The following is a 16,272-nucleotide window of genomic DNA, read 5'->3' as shown; positions in this document are numbered from 1 at the left end:
AAAGTGCACAGGTCAAGTGCGTACCTTGAGAGAACGTTGGAGAACGGGGAAGCGATATTCGACCCGTGTTGACAAAGTGAACTTCTTGTCCTCCCCCAGCTGCGTGTGGATTGGAGGCTGGGACCAGGAGGGCCTACGTCAGCTGACATACCCCCAGGCTCACAGCAGAGACCTCCCCATGACCCAGCATGGCCAGGACACCACGCTACTGTACCAGGACCCAGGCTCGGGATAGGATGGGAACGACCATACAGCACAGCTTGTGAGGGGGCTTCCACAGCCTGAATGGGGGGGCTCGTAAACACACAACACAACCTCTGGAGGGGTTGGCTTGGGGGCGTGGGGCTTGGGGGAGGGGGGGGGGGTTGGATAGAGATAGAAGCACCTGCAGACTGAATGAATGCGGGAACCAGCTCTTAATCCTCTCAGAAGAAGTGGGTCGCCACGGGGAACAGCGGCTGCCCTTGATTGGCCTTGTCCGAAGCCTGCTGTCCCTCGTCCAGACCCTCGGAGGACCTCTGTCAATGATTAGATGGCACACACACACACACACACATACACACACACACACACAAAAACCTCTATGTCAATGTATTTATTAAAACTGTTTTTGTTCAATTATTATTATTTTTATAGGACATTTATTTGGTCATCATTCCTAGTAAAAACCACAACTTTCTTACCCTCTAATCTAGGACACTTCACAGTGTGACTATCTAAAAGAAAGTGAACGAAAAATAGGAGCACTCGGTTGTCTGCATGGATACAAATACCATTTATTCAAGGACACACGGAGCAGCTGATGTTCCAGAGCCTCATCGATACACGCCTTCAGCTATCGGAAACATTCCGGAAAACTATGAGGAATAGCTGAATATCATTCATAGAAGATTCAGCTCCTTAGTGGACAGAACTTAAGCCGAGATAATACAAATGCTGACCAGGTCCTTAGGCTATCCCTTGTTCCCCCACCCCACCCCACCCCCTCTCCTCCCTCCTCCTCCTCCTCACCCACCCAGCCCCCCCACCTACCCCCTAGCTCCTTGCACCCCCTGCTAGGACTTAAGCAATTAGGCCACGCGAGGCCCACACTAACGACTCTCAGAGGTCTTTTAAGATAACTGGAGGAGAGTCAGAGGGGGGTAAGGGAGGTTGGTGGGGAGCAGGCCGACGGGGGGGTGGGGGGGGGGGGGGCAGTAGGTGACATCTTATTAGAGGGGAATCCTGTGGTCGTGAGTTGTGTATTGGCTCAGGGGGAGCCCGTTGTTTTTGGTTGGTGTGTGTGTGTGTGTGTGTGTGTGTGTGTGTGTGTGTGTGTGTGTGTGTGTGTGTGTGTATGACAGAAAGAGAGAGAGAGAGATAGTGTGGCTCAGGGGGGGTCTGTTGTTGTTGTTGTTGTTGTTGGTGCGTGTGTGTGTGTGTGTGTGTGTGTGTGTGTGTGTGTGTGTGTGTGTGTGTGTGTGTGTGTGTGGCAGTGTCAACACCCCTAGGAGGTGTGTGAGCTACCACTGATGGCCAGTGTGAGAAGTGGCAGCTCTAGGGGCAATGACTAGAGTTATGGTAGCACCTCCCCTGACACCCCGCTCCCCCCCAACATGCTGAGTAGGAAGCTGTCCGTCACAAATCAATTCTTCTTTCATTGCAGGTCGATTTCCATCTCTTCAGAATCATAGTTAACATAAGTCAAACTAAAAAAAAACGTGATACCCACCAACAATGTGTGAAAAGCCTAACAAACCTTTACACACACACACACACACACACACAACAAACCAAACATCAACCTCAAAGACCATAATACCGATTGTAGTCTGTTCATGGTGTACGTCACTGCGTCCTAGAGCAGCCCTATAGCCCGGTAGCCCGTGACCCCTCTGTTGAGGGGGGCCGAGCAGGCCTGCCTTTGTTTAGCTAAGCGCTAGGCGGCATAAATCAGTAAGACCGCAGAGGTCCCGGCGCGTGTTGACCCCGACACCTCAGGAAAATGTTTGTTTTAATCCCTCGCGACTCAAGTTGAGGTGTGAATTCACTCAAGTGACAAAGTGTGTCCATATCCCCGGCGGTGCGAGCTCACTCCTCCCTCTTTACGGACGAGGTGAGAGGATGGGGGACCCCCCCCCCCCCCCCCCCCCCCCCCATTTGGGGTAATCTTCGATTTACGACACCTTTACAGTAGCCATCGGGAATTAGCACAGCAAGGGGTTCTCTTGCCTCAGCAATGACTGAATGCCTCCTCAAACTCATTTTAGGCTAAATAAGAGACTTTTAGGAGGCAAGTCAATGACTGTTATGACGGCATACTAAATTAAGCAATGCAGATAGCTAGGGCAATCCAAAAGAATAGACTTAAATTGGGATGGGGAAACTGCATTGCACCTAAACAACAGTTGTCACTGACCGAAGTGCACTTATCAGGAGTGGAGTCGACCCCATGGGGATTTTATATTGTATCACAGTTGTGCAACGGTCAAAAACTAACCAAACTGACTGTTGTAGAACAGCTGTGAGAGTATTGTTTTTGAAAGTTTGTTCAATGTTGGAGCTCGGTAGCTTTTGCAATGTTGGATTGATATTGTTTTTTGATGGTTGTTGGTTCGTCACATGTTGGTTGGAATTAACCGTTTATCGGACGATTTTTCAACGTTGACTTCTCATTTGATGCTCATCATGTAAAGTTCCTACATGATTGCACAAGGGTTGACCATGAACGTTTGGCAGTTGACGGTCAGCATCAGACCATCTCCCAGTTGAAAATCTGAATCTGAATCGTTATTACTTGTGTGTTCCAGCAGTGGACTAGTGCCATTGTGGACAGAACAAAGTATTACAAACCAAAAGGTTGTGGGTTCAAATCCCAAACGGGGTCATAAACAACAGTGTTTATTCAATCATGATGCATGGAGAAGTTCAGTGCCCTGCGCAAGCAATGGGACTGTGTAAGTAATGGGACAGTGAAGCATTGTTTCTTCTTTTGGCTCCACACTCCAAACATTTGGATTTTAAATCAATAATATGAGGTTAAAGTAGAGATTCTCCGCTTTTATTTGATCATCCACTGTGGAAGTCTTCCTTGGCCTACCTGCCCGTTTGCGATTGCTGAGCTCACCGGTGCTTTTGTTTCTTTTTAATTATGTTCCAAACTGTTGATTTTGGCAAGCCTAAGGTTTTGGCTCTGTTCCTGGTGGTTCTGAAGGTTCTTTTCTTCAGATGTATCCACCTAATAATGGCTTCCATGACTTTAATTTACACATCTTGGTCCTCATGTTGACAGACACCAATAATAAACTCCAAAAGCAAATCCAAAGCCTAGAATAAATACTTCACATTGACAGCTCTCAGATTCCTGCACAATTGATATGACAGAACACACCTACTTACCAGAAACACCTGTTTTCTGAATGGTGAACCCAATATGTACAGTAATACCATCACACAAAAGCTGAGAATCTCTACTTTATCCTCATAGTAATTGTTTGATTTAAAATCCAAACTTTTGGAGTGTAGAGCCAAAAGAAGAAAGAAATGTCAATGTTGAGTAAAGCATTACATTTCTATTAGTAAAATGTTTAAAACATTTCTGAAAACCAGTATTTTCAACCCATGTTAAACAATGTAGCAACGTTGGATGATGACCATCAAATGACAACCATAAACCAACATGGTAGGATGATGTTACCATGTTCTACTGTGCAATGTTTGGTTTTAACGTTGTCCTATGGTTATTTTCCATTTTCTCTCTATGGTCTCTCTATGGTCTCTATGCTCAAAACAGTGAATCAACGTCCTTTTACATATGTTCATACAATGTTTGGATTTAGAAACACCATACCATTTTCCGTCGTGACCGATATACAACGATACAACCTAAAAACAATGTTAATACAACGTTTTTTCTAAAATGCCCATGTATGGGATACATACAGAAATATTTCAGGCCTAAACATTATCGTTATAACAGCTTGGTCTACATGCATATGGAAACACCTGACTATTGTAATAATATCAAAGGTATTCAAAGGACTAAGGTGAGCTAATAGGATTGTCACAGTTTAGATTAGGTATGTCTCTCAGCAGAGAAGGACAAACTGCAGAGACAGGCACTAACAGGCTCTCTCTGGCCTGTACTAAAGAGTCACATCTCACCCTATTACTCAGGAAGGTTCAGACCACACACGCACACACGTACACACACACGTACACACACACGCACACACACGCACACTCACGCACGCGCACACATACACACACACACACACACACACACACACACACACACACACACACACAACATTTCTGAAGGTCTAGGCTTAGTCTCACTTACAAAGTAATCAAGGATAAATTACCATGGTTTCAAGTCTAAAGACAAGAGCAATAGACCTTGCAGATCAACACTTACTCACTCTAAAAAGCAGAAAGGAGCAAATGGGACTAATACTCTTTGATGAAATAATTTCAAAGCGAATGCATCATATCATGACAGGGTAGGGCGTTTACCAGATCCACCTCCACAGCAGAGGCAGCTGAGGTATGTAGAACAACAAGGCAGACTGGAAGTCTAAAAGCACCAATCTCACTCCCAGGCAGGCAGGCAGGCAGGCAGCATATCTAAGCTACAGCTACGGTGACTCCCCCCTCCCCTCCCCTCCCCTCCCCTTCCTCCTCCTCCCTCTACCTTCCCCCTCCCCCCTGCCCCGTTCCCCTCCCCCACGCTGTGTAAAAACAAATCTCCTTTTCTGCTCCAAGGCCTGAAACTATAGAGTCAACAAATGACAGTGCTAGGCTAGGCTAGGCTGGTCTGGTCTAGGGGACGCCGGGAAATGGGCGGTCCTCCCTTTAAACCTGGAGAGGAGCCAAAGGCAGATTATTTTCAGACCAGAACCACCTGTTAAAATCCACAACGAGGACAGAAAAGGGAGATTTAGACTGCAAACTATAGATAGAGGGAAGGATGGACCGATGGCTCTCTCTCTCTCTCTCTCTCTCACATGTGGTGGTACTAAAGACTACAGACACAGTATTTAGAAATGACTTCGAGGAACCCCAGGAGGATTAATTTGGATAGATTTGAGGATTTTCTCCTTGCTGTATTATTCAAGTGTAATTCGAGGCCGCAAATGCTGTTCTTTGTGAAGCAACTGAAGCAAAAATAGAAATATAGAAATAGAAACTAAAGAAAATAACCTCAGGTGAACCTCATAGCGATGTAAACACATTCACACATATTTGACCAACTGCATTTCAGCTCACAACATCGTGAAAGGTTCTTAAAAAGCAATTGTGTTCTGTAGGCCCATATTTTAGTGTCTTATGGTTCAGGTAAAGTACGGCTTTAAAGAAGTTCAGTGTCAAGAAAGATTGATGTGTTTTATGTGTTTTTTTTGGCAAGCAAGAAAGGCAGCTTATGTGAACAGTCACTATACCACATATCTGGCATGGAAACCCAAACAATGCTCTTGACTGAGTAGACCTTTAAACTGCAGAGCTAATGAATACTCTTGACAAGAATGCAGGTCTGTCTTTGCCTCTGCAACACACACACACACACGCACACACATGCATGCACACACACACACACACGCACACACACACACACACACACACACACACACGCACACACATGCACACACACACACAGAGAGTGCTGAATTTGCCTTTTAAAAACACCCCAAACCTCTCCTTCTCACCATCTCTCTCTCTCCCCCTCCCTCCCTCTCTCTCTCTCTCGCTCTCTCTCTCTCTCTCTCTCTCTCTCTCTCTCTCTGGTTAGCCCACGTGCCTAGTGTCAACAGGAGGAGGTCTTTGGCAGGCACCTAGTATGCTTCCCTTGCCTGTATGGAGGCTTTTCAAAGGTTAGAGTGTTGTCTTACGCCCTGCACTAAAAATGAGCCACCGGCCAAAGTGTGCCAAAATAGGACAGAGCCAGCCAATGGAAATGAGGGCAGGGACTTGACTCAGCTGGTGGCGCTGAAGAAGAAGAAGAAGAAGAAGAAGAAGAAGAAGCAGAAGAAGAAGAAGAAGAAGAAGAAGAAGAAGAAGAAGAAGAAGAAGAAGAAGAAGAAGAAGAAGAAGAAGAAGAAGCAGAAGAAGGGTTAGGGTTGAAAAAAAAATAAAAGTTGAAAGAGAAGAAGGGGTTGTGGAGAGTTGTAAAAGCCGACGCAGAGAGGGGGAACTCCTGTGACCCAAATGACAGCTTGAGAGAAAACGAAAGAAGGACAAGGAAGTCAAGAAAGAGAAAAGGGAGGGAAAACACTCCCCCCCCAACCCCCCCCCCCCCCCCCCCCCCCCCTCTTGAGTTCTGATCTGAGTCACTTGCCTTCCTGTCTGAGTAGGAGAGGGGGAGTGGCTGGCTTCTCCCCTCTCCCTCTCTCTCTCTTTTAGACAGATAGAATAATCCCTAAGCCGTAGAGGCGGTTTTAAAGGGAGTCGATGGTGGGAGTCCAGTCCGGTCCTCATCACTGCTACAACTGAATCCATTCCGGTGCTTGAGGCCAGCCGCCATAGTGTGCACTATTGTGTGCGGCTGAAGGAAGGAGAAAAAAAAGAGGGGGAGAGCAAGCTACCCAGGCTCTTTGTGTGGGGAGGACCCAGCAGGAAAGTGATTTTGCGATTGCTTCAGCTTGCCAGCAAAGCAAGGCAAGGCTCCTCCTGACCCACACACACACACACACACACACACACACACACACACACGCACACATACACACACACACACACACACACACTCACACACTACTCGGTCGTGCCGGCGTGCTGCCGAAGCCTCCGCCAGGCCAGTTTACATATGTGTGTGTTGCTACACGGAGTGGCCAACAGCGACACCAGGGCTTCTCCTTCTGATGATGAGAGCCGGCGACGTCAGACCGGCCCCCATGAATATTGATGTGGAGGATAGTCTGTTTCATAGAAGAACAGAAGGAGGCAAGATGGCTACCCTTTAGGATTTGTTAAAGAGAAGACCCAGACGGTTTGGTGGAATTTTTCTCTACAAAGTGGAGGGACGTAAAAAAGAGGTGAGACTTTTTTTCTTTTTGCTCTCTGTCTGTTTTTTTTGCTCTCCTTTTCCCCCTTCCCTTCTTTCCCCTCGGGTGTGTTTTCAGCGGCTCTGTGGCTAAGGCTAGGCAGTGCAAATGTCTCCCAGCAAAAGCGAGAGCTGACATAGTAAGGAGGGGATTTTAGATAAAGCTTTTCCAACATGGCTGACAATTTTCTTTTTCTTTTTTTGGGGGGGTAGTTGAAAGAGAGAGATATGTGTTTTTTAGGTTCCTCTGTGTTCAGTGGACTCTCTTGTATGCTTTGGAATTCATCTGGTGTGGATAATGTTGATACCTTAGTGTGGTTTGTTCAGTAGTTTTCTTGAGGCATTGTGAACAAATACCTCTGATGTGAATGCTCCACAGAGCAGCTCTCAATTGAACATGTATATGAATTTCTGAATTGGCCTTTATCCATATTTGGATATGGGTTGAGTGCTTGGTATAGGGTGTGCTGTTGTGAGAGGGACAAACACATTTCTTTTATTTTTCTGTAAATCTACAATAGAGAAGGACTATTCTCTAGAAGCACTCATGCAGTCAGTTTTTCTATATCATTTTTTTTTCTGTCGTGCCTACAACTGCTTTCACTGTTTATTTTCTGCAAGCAAAAACATGGAGTAGATCTCATTTTAGAATAGTATTAAGTCCACCAGGAGCAGAGTCCAGTGTTAAACCTCTAAGTAAGGCTGTTCCTGAGGAAGAGTTGAGAGCAGAGCGGGGGATATAGAGCGGTGTGCCTTCTGGCTTTGTGCGTCCAGTGAATCAGCTTTCATTGCATTCACCGGTGAATGACAAGCAGACACAAAGGCAAGCACAGTCCCAAGGAGAGGCAGAAAAAGAAAAGAGAATTGTGGTGGCGGAGGACGACAAGGTCAGAAGGCTTTGAAGGGAAATGAAACTCAATCCTGCTGCACCATTAGCTGAAGGGACAAAAAAAATAGGAAATTCTGGAGCAGGTTTTTTACTACTGGAAGACTGAGATGGATTTTTGCCAGAATAGAAAGAACCCCAACGAATACCCCCCCCCCTCCAAAGAAGTTGATTAGTTCACTGAAGTGAGATCAGCATGAAGCTCCCTTTAAAATGGCCCAGAATCCCGCAAATGGATAACAATAAAAGTCGTAACATTTCAGAAAATGCTGGCGTTGCATTTTGCAGACTGTTTTCTACTGTATGTGGTCTTCTTGTGCACACGTATATTCTCTGTCTGTTGTATTTTGTGAGAGTCTTGAGGTCGTATGGCCTATGCTCTGGACAAACCCCATGCTCTGCCATACAAAGACATATGACATAACATAAATAAACATGTTATTGAAAAGACAAGGGGGGAGTGATGGAGGTATTTCTAGCAGGTGCTCTTATCCCAATGTGTATGCTTGTTTTACTGAAAATCATGAACATACAGAATTAAATGCTGCTGACATAGTTGTATTCCTGATTCACTCTTCAATATCCATATATGCATTATCACATGAAGTAGAGCAGGAACACAAGAACTGGCTGAACTGAAGCCTGTTAACTTTCTTTCACGTGACGTCGAGTAAAAACAATAACAATGACAGGATAACTGTGAGGTAAAGGTGAGTAGAATACGCTTTTTTCGTATGTTAGCTGCTTACAGGCTACATCCTCAAAATCTGCCCAAATATTTTAAAAAAATATAGATGTTCATGTTGATTCCCTATCACATCTTTCCAAGTGTCTCAATTAACCACACTGAATAGCTTTTTATTACCCCAAGAAGGACCTCTCTCTTTTCTCCCCCCCCCCCCCCCCCTCCCTTGAACAAATGAATCCCTAATGGACCTTGTGTTATTTTTCTCCTTATCTCGCTGATGTAGCTAACAACCACATTAGGATTAGCATCATAATCACCTACTAGAATATGACAGATAAAGGCCCTACTCTTTTCCCCTCAGTTGTGTATTTGGCTTGTGTATTCCACATGCCCTGACCTGCACTTTCATTGGCCTCCCATAATGGCCCAGCTAGTGTAGCCAGAGTTTTTTTGTGAAATGCAAAATAAGGTCCATGCCTGTGAGGTGGGACACAACAAAACAACTGGGCTCTAATGGAGAGTTGTAAATAAACACTGCAGAGAAAGAGGAGATGGTGCAGAATGCTAATGCCGGGAACAATGAAGGAATTTAGACTATCTAATACCACCTCTTATGGTTTGTTAGGTTAAATTTAGGATGTAAGCAATCCAGCCTGGAACACAGTAAAAATGCAGTTTTCAGATGTATCACAGCATTATATATCATCTCTTTGGGCTTTTGGAATGTTTGATGAAATGTAGGCTATAGGCCCTTCCCAACCTCATGGAATCAACTAGCTATTCCAGTGAAAATGCAGCTTGGATAAGCAAATGTCAGTTGCCTGTCAAAGGACTGGAGGACAACCGTTGAGCTAATCTGGTTATTTAAACAGCTGATTACGACAGAGAGCTTGTGGTTGATCTCCTGAATCACACTCAACCTGTCAGCTCCCCCATATGCCCGAACAAGACCTCAACACATGTCGGAATATTTTCATTCAACGGACTGTTGGCCACCGTAAACTGTCCTTTACTGTTAGCTTGATGTTAGCGAATATGGCTAACAACATTCGGGTAGTTTACAATTGTACCAGAGTAAACTACCTATAATACTGGTAATAATAGTGGCAGTAATAGTAAATATTAGATCAGAATTTGGCCTGGCTTTCAGTACTGGCTGTCAAGAGCCTTCGATGTAACAATGGAGGCATGCTGCACCCAGGCGATGGCGTGGTTGTGTTTTGATATGGTAAGCATGGTCATTGACTGTGCAGTGTCAACACAACTCCCTAACCAGGGAGCTCTGCACTGTCCTCCTCGTAAAGTATGTTTTGACTGGCTGAGTGGTGCAAATGTCTAGTTTATTTTGTAACTTTGTGAATTGGCTTTAATTTTGCCGATTGGACACGTTTGGTCCCTGATAAGATGGTTTAGATACGTTCAACAGTACCCCTATCATGTAAAGGATAAGGCTAGGCTATAATCTTATTTTGTTCTGGATTGCAAGCCTATATGAAGGATGGACTTTGTATTTTGAGTTAAGTAGTTCTCTTAGGGTTGTTTACAACATTCTTCCTTAAGTAGGCTAAACGCACATTGCGCTGCACACATTGTTTATATGAACGCTTAGATTATTGTAATTTAGATTGGATGAGATGGCAAATTTACGTTACAACTGCTTGTTGTTACTTAGCTCATAGCAGGCAATGGAAATAGGTTGTCAAAGCATGGGCATAAAATGTATTATTAATTAAAATTGTATATGTAACATATGTTATATCTCAAATGATATATTGAACATAATATAGAACATAACCTTATATGTAACATATATAACATCCCTGAAAACGAGATAATGACAGACTTGCATGGGAAGAGCTTGTCAACAAACATTACTTAGTATCATTAATAACACATCCTCCAGCCTCTATTCCCTTTGTGGTGTGTTCATGAGGAACCCCGTTACTGCTGTTACATCAGCATTGAGAAAGAAGCCACACAGCCAACCATATCTTCTATAGGTCCCTGTAGGGTGAAGCAACCAACCGACCCAGTGGTGGGGGAGGGGTCAATCAGATCAATCACAAGCACCATAGCCCTTTCCTCCCTCCATCCATCCACATCCACTGATAAAGCCGTGTGGTCGGACTGCTCCTTGGTCACCATGGCCCCCAAGTCCCCTTTATGTCACTCCTGGGGAAAAGACAATATCAGCTTTGGAATGAGAATGTTCAGTCTCCATAGTGTCTCCACAACAATGCTGGTCCACTAACAATGGCCTGTCTCGCGACCTCTAAAACCCCTACGTCAGTTCATCATATTTCGACCCCCAGAGGCTGCTGGCTGCAGAGATGACACAGTGGAACAGGTTTAGGACATTGTTGTTGTTGTTACCTTCTAAAATACATTGCCTTTGTGTTACTGGGGCAGGCAGGCCATGAGTTGATCACGTTCCTTGGAACAAAATGGCGAGATAATGTGGTTCGTATTGATCTCTGCAGGTATTGATCTCCCTCTCAGCCGCTCCAAGCTCAGGAGTTGTCGTCCAAAGGAGAATTGTATTGTAGTAAACCCAACAATCAGTTATCGACACTTTATTAACACTTTATTATATTAGTATAACAGATCGAATTGTCTTCTGAAGCGATTATTTTGTCTGTTGATTGCTCATCAAAAGATCTTTAGGGAGCCGTTGAAACAAGTTCCACCAGCTTTTCCAGTCTAATTATTTGTCAAAACAGTATGGTGAATCACTGCTGCTTCAAAAAGAGAAGCATGTCTGTCCTTGTTTGCCGTTTTTGACTGTTGTCTACAAACCACAGTTCAGGGTTGCCCTTCCCTAGTTTCTCGTCTCTGGAGTTGCACAATAACCTTTTTTTAGTGATTGAGCAACAACCTCACATCTCTGACCAACAACTACCAGATACGTTTTCGATAAAGTTAGAACACAAAAAAACCCAGAAGGAAATACAGTAAACTCTCTGATATTGCGCGAGACACTCCAATCCCAGTTCTCTCATTGTCCGTTCCCTGTGCGGAAACCTCGGCCCTCGCCTTGGATTGGTCTGTCTGTCTCTGTGTTAATTATGGTCTGGCTGGGAGTGATAAGGCTCATTTTGAGTGGTGCGGGGGGACGGAGGGAGTGCTCTTGGCCCTCGGAGCGCGTATCCATGTCAGGGTTTACCTCAGGGGTGAGCACGCGAGGGCAGGGACTCAAAGCTGCCTCCACGTGAGCGCACGCACATGGCCGCTGTGTTTACAAACACTATTCCGGCATTCCGCCGAGTGAGAGGGAGAGAGAGACGTTACGTAAGCGCCCAAAGCGAGCGGCATCTCTTCCCGCCACCCTCCCGCCAGCCCACCCACTCATCCCTCGCTCGGTCTAGATATTTGAACGCTGCCTCCGCCGCTGGTCCGGCCTTCAGGAACAAAAAGGAGGGAAAGCGATGCTGAAGTGTCACTGACCACGGTAGTGTGTGTGTGTGTGTGTGTGTGTGTGTGTGTGTGTGTGTAAACCAGATTGTGGCAATGCGAAGACTTCGCGTGGCGGCTCCTGAGCACGTGGAGGCCTAAACAAGGCTCATGCCGTCTGTTTTTTATACCCTGATGCCATATTCTGTCCAAAGATCAAAGTATACTTTGTGAGTCATGAGGTATTGGTATTTCAGTTGCCGTGTGAATGGAGTGACTTGGTTCTCTTCTTGTAGTTACTCTGAGTCACTTAGATGCTTACCGATATGAAAGGGAAATTGAGCGGTATTCTATGGCTGAGGTAATGGCAGAAATGAAGAAAAACAGAATGTTGCCATTTATAACACGTAGGCATACACACACTTCTGACAGTTTGTAGATTTGTTCCACATCAATATTTCCCCTGCAAGAATCTTTCGTGTTGGTTTCCTCCAAGCCTTTTGATGAGGCAGACTTTCTTTGAAGAAGTGTTAATTCTCTGGTAAATGTGGTTTTTCAAAATCCGGGGGTGATCTTTACTGTTAGCAGCTGTGCAAACTCAAAGAAAGTTCATCTTCAGAAGTGTTCTATATGGCTCAGGTAAAGCAAGCTTCAACGTCAGGCTGGTCAGAGCAAACCACAACATCCACTCACAGAAATGTAGCGCGGATTTCAAAGAGGATTTCCTTCTTCAAAGACTCAAGTCGTTTGTTGTATGTAAGTCTCATGGGTTGAAACCCCAAATCAAATCATAGTAGACATAACTGAAAATGTTTCAGTGGTCACTAGCTCTGGCAAATACATGGCTGCATAATGATTTGTTGCTGAGCTTGTGTGTGTGTGTGTGTGTGTGTGTGTGTCTGTGTGTGAGCGAGCTATCGATCCGATGTGTGTAAGTTGGCAGTGGTGCTGTGTTGGTTGCGCCTGCTCTCTGACTGTGACCCCGGGGGCAAAACAAGGTGTTGTTTCTAACACACGGGTGTGAGGGGTGTGTGTGGAGCGGCGTGTGTGGAGCGGCGGTAGCAGTGCTCACAAACAAACACACAGCTCATCAAAACCTGATGACTGGCCGGGCCTAACCACAAAACCAGAATGAGGTCTGACATGGACAAACACAATCACCGCTTATGAGTCAAACTCGCAACAAGTCAAGGAGTAAAAGAGGCCAATGGGTCTCCAGAGTGACTCCGAGTGTAGTTAGCACACAAGGGGACGCATAGAGATCGGAATTGTAAAGGCTTTAATTGGATAATCGAAGCGTTCCTTTTAAGGCCAAACCCGAAAAAGGATGAAAGGCCCTTTTAAGCGCCACGTCGAAATGCATGGGAATCTTTTGAGATGAGAAAAAAATCGGTGAATTAGGTCAAGATCTTAAAAAACGAATCTCCATAACTAATGCCTCCCTCGTCACATGATCCCTCCCCCCGCATCCCCCTCCCTTCCTTCCTCCTCCATGATTGAGGAATCCACTCGGGGGACCTTACAGCTATCTAAACAACTGCTTCCCCGAGCCTGTTTGCAACTCTTCTAAAATGGCTGTCAGTTAAAGTGGACCTGCTGCTGCTTTGCTCTTAGGGAGCTGTCATTGGAAATATTAGGCCTGTGATAGCCCCCTGTTGTCCACAACTAGAAGCACAAAGAGGGACAGCTGGCCCGCCAATGTCATTCAAGAGCGTAACCCCTACCAAAGGCTCTGGGGTGACATCACTACCTACTTCTGAAGGGTTCGTCTAGGCCCAGGCCCAGGCTCCAGATATTGGGTTTCCTTCCAGGAATGCACCGGTGCAGCAGCTGGTGTCTTTTCCATGCCCCCCCCCCCCCCCTCCTCTGCACCCTCCACCTTCTCTCCTTCCCTCTTCAGAGCCAAGGCTGTTTGTTTTGAGCCGACAAACGTGTTTACATTAAGGAATTTTCAAAGTCCGGTTTGAGCTGTTCCTTGGCGGCCATCTTGGTAAATGGATTCCTTGGTGAGATGAAATGTGGTGTTCCGAACAATCTGTAGCTCCCACCACCACCACCACCACCACCACCACCACCCCTCCCCCTCTCTCTATTGATGATAATCTAGCCTAATCTACCCATATGACACTCCTTTGCCTTGCTGTTCCAGATGTGGCTCTGCACCGTGTAGACATAGCAGACAGAGAATAACCATGGAGAGTGAATCTATCTCTATGGGAATGGCTGTCTTTGTGTGCAAAACTGCTCAGCAGCGCATCATGATTGATGATTCATGTCGGGTACTGTAGCTCCATTTGAATAACATTGTTTGAATGACTGAACGAGCATTAAAACAATATTCTCATTCGTGCACAAAGTAAATGGCACCGTCATAGGAAACTAGATGACTACAAATGCTGAGGAGTGACTCTTGATTCGTAGAACAAACCCTTCTCTTCAAATGATTTGTGATCCCCTTACCATATAAGGAGAGAGGCGTCACGTGTCTCCCTGTCAGTGGAGGGAAAGGGAGACCATAGCAACAGTCGCTTCGGTCAAGCTGCTTAGAAACCAATGAGTGGAAGGGATATCAATACATTATATGTTTGCCAGCTAAGTTCAGACAGAGATCACATGACCCACATTCACTGCAATCAGGTGGAGCACAGAGTGAATCAATGTTTGTAATTTACCTAAATGGAATACTTACTTAGCCTACAATAGGGGGTACATTAAGAAAGGAGGCTCTGTTGATGAAATAGAGGAGATATTTCTGGGGCATCTGGATTTGATATTGTTGCTCTCTAACAACTATTGCCCGTAGACAGGCAGAGGCAACTATCCTAATAATCTAGCTCTGTACTGGACACTGTCTTAATGTGTCTAACTGGTCAGGCCCTGATTTTCTGTTGACTTTTTGTGTTTATGAGTTCGTTTTGGATTCCTCCTCTGACATGGTTTTGTGTAACTGACTCTTTGTCATTTTTCTCAATGAGTTACATTTTGCTTGATGTTTTGATTTCCTCCTCTAGACTAATGTTTAGTGTTTACTGTTCACCTCCCCTTCCTGTTTAATCGGATGCTGGTTTGGATTTGGGTCATGCAAACAGAAACTAAACATTTGCTAAATAAATGTGCCGGTTAGCAAAGCACACTCCCAAGTTCTTCTCGGCACTGGTAGCAGATGTTTTCAAAAAACATGGGACTCTCATTAATCGGCATTGCAAGCGTTTTTCACATCATGATGAATAAAGGTCTTTGACAGTGTGAAAAAGATGTCATGACTCAAGCTTTACTGTGAGGAGAAGCAGATCAAGCAAGAAGCCATTCATCCCGAATCTATCACTGGTTTTGTTGAAACCATTAACAGCTTTCTGCTCACAAAAGCTGCATCCCAGGGTAAGACAGAATACAGAATCGGCAGCCATGAAAGAAAGCAACATATCATTCGAAAATGTAGAATTCACAGTCTTTTGGATTTGAAACTACTGTACTAGTGAAAAATACCACACGCCTGGCTTCTTTCAAAATCAAAATCAAAATGGTTGAACCTCCACCACCGCAAAATGCAGGTTTTTCTGAATGTTTCTTTATTGATTCTTGGCAGGATCAATGCGTAAAGTGTGTGTGTGTGTGTGTGTGTGTGTGTGTGTGTGTGTGTGTGTGTGTGTGTGTGTGTGTGTGTGTGTGTGTTCTCTACAGTCAGTCAGCCGTGCTGCTGGGTTAATGTTTAGAGCAGATGGGCTTTGGAGCACTAATAAGATGGTCGCCATGGCTACCGCGCACACTGAAAGAAATTAACTTTGCGCTGCTCACAGTTCATCAAGTTAGTCAGATATATTGAGGAGAGGAGAGGAGAGGAGAGGAGGCAGGGTGGAAAAGTGCATTGTGGGGGTTGGGGGCTTTGTCGGTAACCGTTGTTGTTGTGCGTTCCATGCACTTTGAGACCACCTCTTAATTAGAACCTCTGTGTGATACTGCCTGGACGTACAGAGGGGGGTTCAGGCAGTGTGTGTGTGTATGTGTGTGTGTGTGTGTGTGTGTGTGTGTGTGTGTGTTTTTTTTATTAAAATGTTAACTTGTGTACAGGACTATGCTTTCAAATAGGCTTTCCAGCAGGCACCAGTGTTATCAGCCAGCCTATAACCCTAGGGTTCAGCTAGTTCAGTGGGGCTAAACTCCAGGGTTTCAACTATGCTGGATGCATAACCATACAGCCCAGCTCAGCTTGGTTGGGCTCTGTAGTGTAACTAGGGTATTACTCCTACTCTAGTGTCTCTCTCTCTATAAGCCAGCCTGGCTGTGCTCAAG

At 45.2% G+C, this 16,272-nt stretch overlaps 1 protein-coding gene across 1 annotated transcript in view; it reads left to right on the top strand.

Annotated features, from left to right (window-relative positions):
* Nucleotides 1-5,870: 5,870 nt before the first annotated feature.
* Nucleotides 5,871-16,272, top strand: part of tet2 (tet methylcytosine dioxygenase 2) — a 40,889-nt gene continuing 30,487 nt past the window's right edge. The window contains exon 1 of the mRNA XM_083693329.1: nucleotides 5,871-7,010. The gene's annotated coding sequence lies outside the window, so the exon portion shown is untranslated. The remainder of the gene's footprint in view (nucleotides 7,011-16,272) is intronic.

Source organism: Argentina silus (genome assembly GCF_951799395.1).
Source record: "Argentina silus genome assembly, chromosome: 21".
NCBI classification, from domain to species: Eukaryota; Metazoa; Chordata; class Actinopteri; order Argentiniformes; family Argentinidae; genus Argentina; species Argentina silus.
The sequence above is the reverse complement of the archived record's forward strand: the minus strand, read 5'-3'. Positions and strand labels throughout refer to the sequence as shown.